Source organism: Etheostoma cragini, chromosome 17, assembly GCF_013103735.1.
Source record: "Etheostoma cragini isolate CJK2018 chromosome 17, CSU_Ecrag_1.0, whole genome shotgun sequence".
NCBI lineage: Eukaryota > Metazoa > Chordata > Actinopteri > Perciformes > Percidae > Etheostoma > Etheostoma cragini.
In genome coordinates this window covers 1,797,209-1,806,968 of record NC_048423.1, presented here as the reverse complement: position 1 = coordinate 1,806,968, position 9,760 = coordinate 1,797,209, and positions in this window count along the sequence as shown.

Below are 9,760 nucleotides of genomic sequence, written 5' to 3'. Positions count from 1 at the left end.
TGTGTGTGTGTGTGTGTGTGTGTGTGTGTGTGTGTGTGTGTGTGTGTGTGTGGGTGTGTGTTGCACCTGCTGGGCCATCTGTGAGACTGCTTTCAACACTGACCCATGTTCAATTCAGACTTATATGAGGTGTGATTTGTAATAATGATTGCATTAAATGGTTACTCTCGGTAAATTAGTAAAAGAATAAAAAGAAGAAGAAGACATGTGTCCAATGCACTTAATCTCCTCTTTTCATCTATTGCAACGACATCCCTCCCTCACTCAGACTCCCTCAGATGTCATCATCGTGACTTTCTAAAGTAAAACACATGCCGATCCCCATAAAACCTCATGCATGTGGAAGGTATATTTAGAGTGTGATACATGCTTAAAGATGTCTTGCCCTGTACTTCATGTCAGTCTGCGCTGTATGACTGCATGTTGTCTCTGCACCTCACATTCTGATTCGGTTCAAAATGTTATTATGAACAAACAGTGGACTAATAAACCTCTAAAACATGTGTAAGAGGTAGAAATTGTTTTTTTCATGCCATCAACCAGCCAGTTGTCATGATCTGGAACATTGGTTGTGTCATTTTACTTGTGTGTGTTCAGCGTTGGGGAGTAACTGAATACACGTACCGGCGTTACGTAGTCAGAATACAAATTATGAGTAACTGTTTTCTGTTATTTGAATGAATGGATTACATGAAGAAAGTATCTCTGTTTCATGAGTTTAAGGTAGAGGCGGGGGGGGGGGGGGGGGGGCTATGACCAACTGCCACGTTGCTCGTTTGAAAGCCATGATGTCTCTCTCTCATGGGGGGGGCAAATTCTCTGGTTGGGCAAAGCAGAGAAAGGGGAGGTAACCTTGCCCCTTATGACCTCACAAGGAGCAAGATTCCAGATCGGCCCATCTGAGCTTTAATTTTCTCAAAGGCAGAGCAGGATACCGCGGGCTCGGTTCAACCCTATCGCCATTTCTAACCACTGGGTAGCCATAGGCAGGCTGGGGAGCTCATATTAAAGTTAAACACCCTCATAAAGTGACATTTTCACGCCACGGGACCTTTAAGTGAGTTGCTAAAGATCCCGGACCCTTAGAAGCGGATGAAAAGAGCAAGTTGCATACATAGTGGAGGAAATGATGTCTGTTTCAACAGAGGAATCGCCGTCTGAAGAGAGGACGACTTCTTGACAAATATTAAACTGTTGTTCACAACTTTGTTGTGAGCTCTGTGTTAAAAAAGAACATAAAAGAAACATATTGTGTATGTCCTTATCATTGATCTAGGCTTACATGTAAATGTACTGTATTTATTTGGCGCTTTTCTAGTCTTAACAACTACTCAAAGCACTTTTACATCATACAGGTACCATTCACACACATTCACACACTGTGGCCGAAGCCGCCGTACAAGGTGCCACCTGCTCATCAGTGTGTTGGGATTGAGATTGCGAGGGATTGAACCACCAACCTTCCAATTGGAAGGCAACTGCCCTACCACTGAGCCACAGCTGCCCGTAAAGGAGGTACAACTTTGTGTTGTTATTTGGCAAGTAAGTTATGGTGCGTCTCAGGTGAGTAATATACAAAAATAAGCCACTACTTCCTGAACTCTTACACACACACACACACACACACACAATTCATTGCAAGTGCAGAGTTGCTTGTCTATAAATCTGACTCTGATTCACCCCTGCCATCGGGAGTTTTTCCATTCAGTCCAAGGATAGAAAGCAGTCACAAGTGTTGATGTCACGGATTAGTTTAGCTGTGAATGTTCACAATGCCGATGATTCAAAGCGGCAGTGACCTAAGGGAGGCAGCGTGTGCAGGTATGCTCGGCCGAAGCATCTTTGGATCTCGTAGAGTCAAAGCAATGTCAAAGCAAACCGCTCAATGTGTGGAGAGAGATGGAAAAGGTGCAGCATTCACAATCAGCGCTTCGCTCACACACCATACAAAAACTACACTCTATATTCTGTAAGTGTTAAACTCAAGGCTCGCAGGCCGAATCCGGCCCTCGCACATTTGTATCTCGCAAATAAATCAAGGTTGACACTAAACTTTGGCTTGCCTAGTTGTGACTCAACTAAAGGAGACTTTTAGCGTCAATAACAACGACAAAGCAACCTGACCATGCGTCTGAGTGAGAATGTGACCAAACTGTAAATGAGATGAGACAAACAATAAAACAGTCAATGATATTTTACGTTTTTAACCCTCACGTTGTCTTTGTGTCAATTTGACCCGTTTTCCTTTATCAATGTTGTTTTGAATTCCCCAAAATAACATGATTGATTCCACCCAATGCTCTTTACCAAGTACAAACCTTCAATTTCATTAATTTAGGGGCACCTTATTTAATTTTATAGCATTTGTAAAAACAAATCAAAGTGGTTTTGAAATAGTATTGAGTAAAAGTTGACATGTTCCAGTCTGTGATTATCATCAACATCCATTCCTTTAATTTTAGTCTAAATAATTCCTAACATCTGCTTTTCTAACTAAAACATTAGGTATGATTTCATATAAATGAGGTTTATTGACAATACAATCCAAAAATAACTGTAAAACTAAAGTTAATAAGTTAGTTTCATAGTGTTGAAAACGTCAAAAAAACATTGCTGTTATCTTAATAAGGAGCCATGTATGGACATTCAGCTTGATTCCTTGTTGCAGAAGGCAGCAGAATTTCTCTAATAACATCTTGCTACGCAGTTATGCAGTGCATGCAACACACACACACACACACACACCACATGTAGACACACACACACACACACACACATCACATGCAGACACACACACACACACACACAGGCCTGCTCAGACAAAGTTACATGGGCGTTGAAGTAACAGCATATATTTACTGCATGCTGTCACACACCTGCTGCCATAAAACACAGTCACACCCACCCACACACGCATATTAACACACACACACACACGCATCCTCACCATATAGATGTTCCATATAAGACACATCCTCACAAACTTTGTTACCCGCCCTCTTTTCACACTTTTCCAACATCTCTCTCTCCTTTTTCAGACACAAATCTTTTGTATCATCAGGCTGCGTGTCAGAGCATTATGTCATCTTTCTATTCCTGAAAAACCACACACACACACACATACACACACACACGCTCCACATATCGGTGGCTGAGATGATGTGAATATATTTTGGCTGCCAACCTGTTACATGTATTTTTATATCATCATAATACATTGAGGCCTGTTTATACACACCTATTAACATTTTAAAGCCATAAACATGTTATTATTTTAGTCCATGGCTACTTTTGTCATGTTTCTTTTATAGAAATGTTATGTATTCGTGGTAACATTCTCTGGAGGTTGGACCCAAAAGCAGACGTGACCCAGGAAATACGTTTAAGTGATTTAATAAAGATAAATATATACAGTGAATAGTGCACGGGGGTGTGATGTCCAGTGGATCCAGTGGTGGGTGCAGTGCACTCCCAGTGAAACAGGGAATCAAACCTGGGTCTCCCACATCAAAGGCATGTGTCATATCCTCTGGATCACTTAATAAAGCAAGTGAGAAGTAGGCTCATTTTCTCAAAGACTTCTATAAAAATCCAGTTTTTTTCGGAGCCTGTGGCATCGCCACCTTGCTGTAAAATAGATAAAAATGCAGGTTTAAGGAACTTTGCTTCTAACTGAAGGAATTTCAATGAACTGTATTCGCTGATTATTTGAATGGACATTCACTTCGGTACTTCGGCCAGAAGGCAGTTGACAGGAGCCCAGTGGAAGCTTACTGCACTTGGTTGCTTCAAGTTGAAGGCACAGCAATGCACAGGGCACGTCTTGACTTCAGACTGAATCTGTGATCCTGTGGTTGTGCAAACAGAATCATGAAAACACAAAGTTTTAAAGGCTTTTTCTTTTTTTTTTTATAGCTTCACTTTTCAGACCTGGAAGCTTTGTCCATTATTTTTACAGTCTGTGGACTTTCCTTTAAGTTAAAGTTCATTTACACATGCTCCATAGACACTTTCTCAGCCACACATGCACTTAACCGTATCCAAAATCCCACATGTGGCAGTCTCTCTAATGGAAAGTATCCTCCACCTCCTGAACCCTCACACCACGTTCAATGGGATTGACCTCTGACCCACAGCGCGTCTGCAGTCATGCACTCACTCCATTGGCATGCTCATGTGTCGCCAGCTCTAGCAGGAGCTGGCCCATTACACCAACGGGACATTCCCACAAATGGCTGGCGTTGTTGAGCCATGGGCTGAGTCGACGGCCCTGCATGTCATCATCCTCATCATCACTAACACACTCCTAGTATGTCCAACAAATCCCTCACACACGGGAAGAGGCAAAATATTGTCACGTCAGTTTACTGCAACTAAATATAGCGGACAGAAATGCAACTGAGGGAATATTGTAATGGGAGCATTACATTTAAGCAGGATTTCAAATATCCTTCTATAATATGCATGTGTTATTATTATTCACATAATTATTTATAATAATTTTCAGGTTGTGTGACTTTTAAAATCCATTCCCTGTGTGTCCCCCCTGAAGGAGAGACTCTTAGTCTCTGCATGCCATGGAGTCTGAAGGAGACATTGGTTCATTGTTACGTTTATCAAAGCAGGTCCGGGGTCAGGACCAAAGCAGTTCCAGGGTCAGGACCAAAGCAGGTCCAGGGCCAGAACCAAAGCAGTTCCAGGGTCAGGACCAAAGCAAGTCCAGGGTCAAGAAGAGGCTCCAACTTGTTTGTAAGAAACAGGATATTAGACGAGGATGGTGCTGTTTTAATTTCTTGTGACGTCACATTGTTACTGCATTAACTCTGAAAACAATTTTCCTACTTAGTTATTCTCTGCAGGGAACAATTAAATCTGACTGAATTCTATCTCAGTTGCACAGCTGTCTTTATTTAGTTTCAACAAAGTCTTACTCTCCAAAACAATTCCTCTCCTGCTGTGCAGAAGTATCTGCCTGAAAGTAGTGGAGTAAGTATACAGCAGCATGTAGATATACGAAAAGTACCTCAAATGATTCTTAAGCATTGTATGTCAGACCTCAGCTGTGTTGTGCCATTAGATCATAAAATGTGAACCTGTTTCGCTGCAGAAATCAGTTCCAGCTGGCGGCCAGCCTCGGGCCATAGAGGAACCATGGACCCAGACCAAGTATGCTTGAGCCGATTCTGGTTCTTCATCCGTCACAAGTCTGACATGTCTCCAGCAAACCCTAATAGACTTTGGATCTATTAAAAGATTGTTTATAGTGAACTGTACAGGATTGGTAAGTGTTAAGTCAAAACTGTACGGCATGACAGCTTCCTATACGAGAAGCTAAAAGGGGCCATTTTGATTTCAGCCGATCTGTGATGGGACAAGAAAAAATGCCAGAAAGTCCAAGTTTGGGCTGAGGAGTGAAACCTACACGGCACAAGAATACATCTACAGTTACAGTGACAGGCTTTGTCACCCATGCATGTGTAGGTCCTGAGCATGTGTGTGTAATTCAGGCTTGTGTGAAATGCTAGATGAGACTTATATTTAAACAGTTGCACATTTAGTTTTTCCCATCTTGTATATACTTAAATATTTGTTCTTACATTCTTATATTTTATTCTTATATTTTGTTATTATAACTAATATTATTTCATGTATATTGTATGTATGTATATTTTGTGTGCTGCTGTAACACTGTAATTTCTCATTTTTTGGGGGGATCAATAAATAGCTATCTACCTATCTATCTATCTATCTAATGTGTGTAATAACAACAGAGTGTACAATTGTAATTTCCCCTTGTGGGACTAATAACGGATACAGAACATCAAACAAACCCGTTTGCAGTTTAGTTCTTTCTTGAGATCAGTGCATCATGTGCATCGGTGTTTGCGTGTAAGATCGCTGTCTTCACAGGGAAGAACAGAGCAACACTCGCCCACAGAGGACAGAGGTGAGAAAATCTGCAGGTGGCGCTGCTGCTGTACACGACACACATACACACATACACACATACACAGATACACACATTCATAAAACACATTCATAACATGTCTCACAGATAGTCCCGGAAACACTGGAGGGGAACAAACTCTTGCAGACGCTTTTTCACAGTCACACCTTCATTGGAATACATACTGCAGCACTGTCACACACAATTTTAAATAACCACACGCAGACACACACACACACACACACACACACACACACACACACACACACAAATACACATCCTGTAATGTCACCTATAAAAATAACTGACATGTTCTTCTTATTAATAGCACATTCATCACCCCACCAGTCTTTTATTAGTGACCTCGAATCAGAATCCACTTCCAAACATATTTCACAATTCATTCATTTTAGAAATGAATCAAAATAAAAGTCAATGAATATGTGTGACTTTTGTGGTGACATCAGTTGTCTGAAAATGCGCTATTGCAGCAGTCCAAAGCAACAACTAACAACACTGCGCGTCAAGATCACCGCACCAAGCCCGAGAATACACACCGCTGCTGCGTTACCGCCCATGAGCGACACTTTATCTGCATCAAACTAGAGGCCATTAAAGGTTTGATTTGGAATCGGGAAGTCAGCAGAAGATTCCTGTTTTCTTGGGATTGTAATTGTGGAGATTTGTATATAATAAATAAAGTTAACTGCAGTCTAGATGTGTTTGTTCATTCGTCTGCTATTCGATCAACTCACTGGTGTCACTTTTGAAAAGGGAAGTGATGCATCTCCTGGACTCTATCCTTCAAACTCACCATCATCCACAGACAGTCGTTGTTGTCACAACTACGCTCACTTTCTCCTTTTTCTGCTTATCTTGTTCTACATGGAAGCCCCTTGACCCTAGGGTCATAAAAAAATAAAAACAAAGGCTTTCTTTTAAACAATATTTCAGAAATATAATGCTGATTATTCCACATAACACTCTTCACAAAAATAAATGAACAGCCCACTACTTTCTTTAAATTTTGATGTTTTATTGAATTTTATGAAAACAATTATGAAAGAACATTAAAAAGAACATTAAAAAGTGACAAAAATGTCAAAAAGGATTTAAATAGGGTCCTACAGGTGGGATTGGGTCGGAAAACTATTATTCCGTATTGCCGTAGGGTCCGGATAGCACACAGCATTCTGGGATGGGAGAAAAACACGCACCGGTTGAACCGGGAAAAGCCACGGTGCCTCTGCAAACTAGCATGGGGAAGGAATTTGTTTTAGTGGAACACATTCAAAAGTAGTTTTAGTTGTGCAAAAGAAAACTCAGATTGGACAAATAGTCTAGCTAGCTGTCTGGATTTACCCTGCAGAGATCTGAGGACCAGGTAACCATGGTCCTCAGAAATCCACAGGAGTTTAAAATGCCAACACAAAGGAAACCCAAGGCAGCAGATATCAAACCTGAATGAGTAGCAATCCTGGAAGTGGAATGTCAAGGATACAGATCAGGGGTTTAGCAATGATGGGGCGATGCAGAGCAAAGAGGACCATTGGCCTCCACGCACGCCTCCCTCGCCGGTGTTGTTTGACCAGGAGGATGAGGAAGAAATGAATTATTTAGACCTCAAACATTCTTAGGAAATGTAAGCAAAGTTTACCAGCTGCAATCCAAACATGCACACACCTTCTATTATACTGCTCACTGCAATCAACTGCAGTTTTACATTGATTGTGGTTAGCCCCCAAAACAAATCATATTTGAGTGGACACAATTGTGTAACTGTAGCCTTGATCTGCTCTTCCATGTACTTCCGTTTAATTTTTATTTTCCTTCAGTACGCCGTTTGGTTTCGCGGTATATTATTATTATTATTACTCACTCTGACATCTCTCCACTAGTGCATGTATAGATCCTGAGCGTGTGTGTGTGTGTGTAGTTCAGGATTATGTGTAAAAACTAACAAGGTGTGGACACAGAGTGGGAATTGTAATTTCCCCTTTGGGGATCAATAAACAAATTAAAAATTAGGTTTTCTTTGGTTAAGTTAAGTGTATGCACCTAAACCACTGGTTAAGTTTAGGAAAAATATTGTGGTTTGGGTTTGAAACACTCACAAGGAAAATGCATTCCCTGGGTGAAAGTCTTTTCTCTGGGAAGCAAACATCAATCCGCGGCTTGAAAGTGTTTTATGTGTTCCTATACAGCAGCATACAGTGCTTTACTTAAAGTAGCATTATGAACGAATAGACAAGACAGGCAAAGTACAGTCAGGACGACTTTGTCCAAAGATTCTTCTGCAAGTTGTATTTGGTGGCACGGCTCTATTCTGGGGCCTCCCCGCACTTCCACGTGCAGACAATGCTCCCACGTCATCCATACAAAGTATCTGACAACCTGTAATGAATCAAAGGAGGAAGTGAAACTCGTGTGTGCTCGTGCGTCTGCTTCACTGAACCAGAGTGCACTTCGGGTTCTGAGTAGAGACGGAAACTCTCACTTTCTCTCAACTGGGAAAACTGTTGCTTTCTTGTTACTTTCTGTATTGATACCAGTCATTATCTCTCTATCCACCCACACAGATTCAAAGTCAACAGCACAGACAGATTGTTCACACAACCCCTCTTTTGCATAATGGAAAGAGTGGCACTTAATTCATATAAAGAAGTTAATTAATTTCATTAGAAAAACATAATTCATATTTCATTAAAACAACATATTTATGATATCCTAAGCTCTTAGAGTCATTAAGTTCTTCTGACTGAAACCTCAAATTTGCATTTCGTTATTTCGGCACTTGCAAATGGACTGTAGAGCCTTTCTAAACTACTCAAAGCGCGTTCACATAGTACAGTGACCCTTCACTAGGTGGCTCATGGTTCAGTGTCTTGCCCAAGGACACTTTGACATGAGCCTGCAGGGCCAGGGATCGAACCAACAAGCTTCCGATGTAGGGATTGGGGGTACGCATACATACTGGGGCTGAAGCCAGTCTCATCTAAAAATCTTAAATTCCATTGTCATAATCCTTTTTATTCAAGATACAATACACTCGGAAAAAACTTTGTCAGTTCACAATGAAATTCATTTTGAGTTGCTGAGCAGCTCCGCTCACAAGAAGAAATAAAATAAAAATTACACACTGAGCTAGACAACAATTACACATATAGTACAAAGATGAAGACATTTAAACATCCATGACAAGAAACACGTGTCGTGACATCCTCCAATCCAGATCTTCATCGGCAGCACACAGGTTATGGTCTAGCGACAGGATATGCTGATGACATCAGCTTGTCCCTTAATAAAGTTTTACAATGAGTGAAACTATTTAAACCAAATACCTTTTTGTGGACTGCACCACTGTATCAAATGGAAAGAGTCTTGACATCTTTTCTTTCATTTCTCTCACATTAAGCCAAAATTATATCCCGACACATCTCGGAAGCTTTGTGAGCTTTAATAACATGTAAAACCGAGTGACCCAGTGCTGGGCTTTAAGAAGCAGAGCTGGAGTCTACTAGGGCTGCTGAAATTAGACAAACATATCTGACCGCTCAACTTGTTTGCATGAACAGCTCCGTATGACCGCTACGCTAAGAGCTCCATGACTGTAATGGTTACCAGGTCCTCAGATCTCTGCAGGGTGAATCCTGACAGCTAGCTAGACTATCTGTCCAATCGGAGTTTGTACACATGTGCACGTTCCACCAAAACAAGTTCATTCCAGAGGCTATTTAGCAGCAGGTGGCAGTTAGCGCCACCCAAGACGATTGTGATTGGTTTAAAGAAATGCCAATAAACTAGAGCACGTTT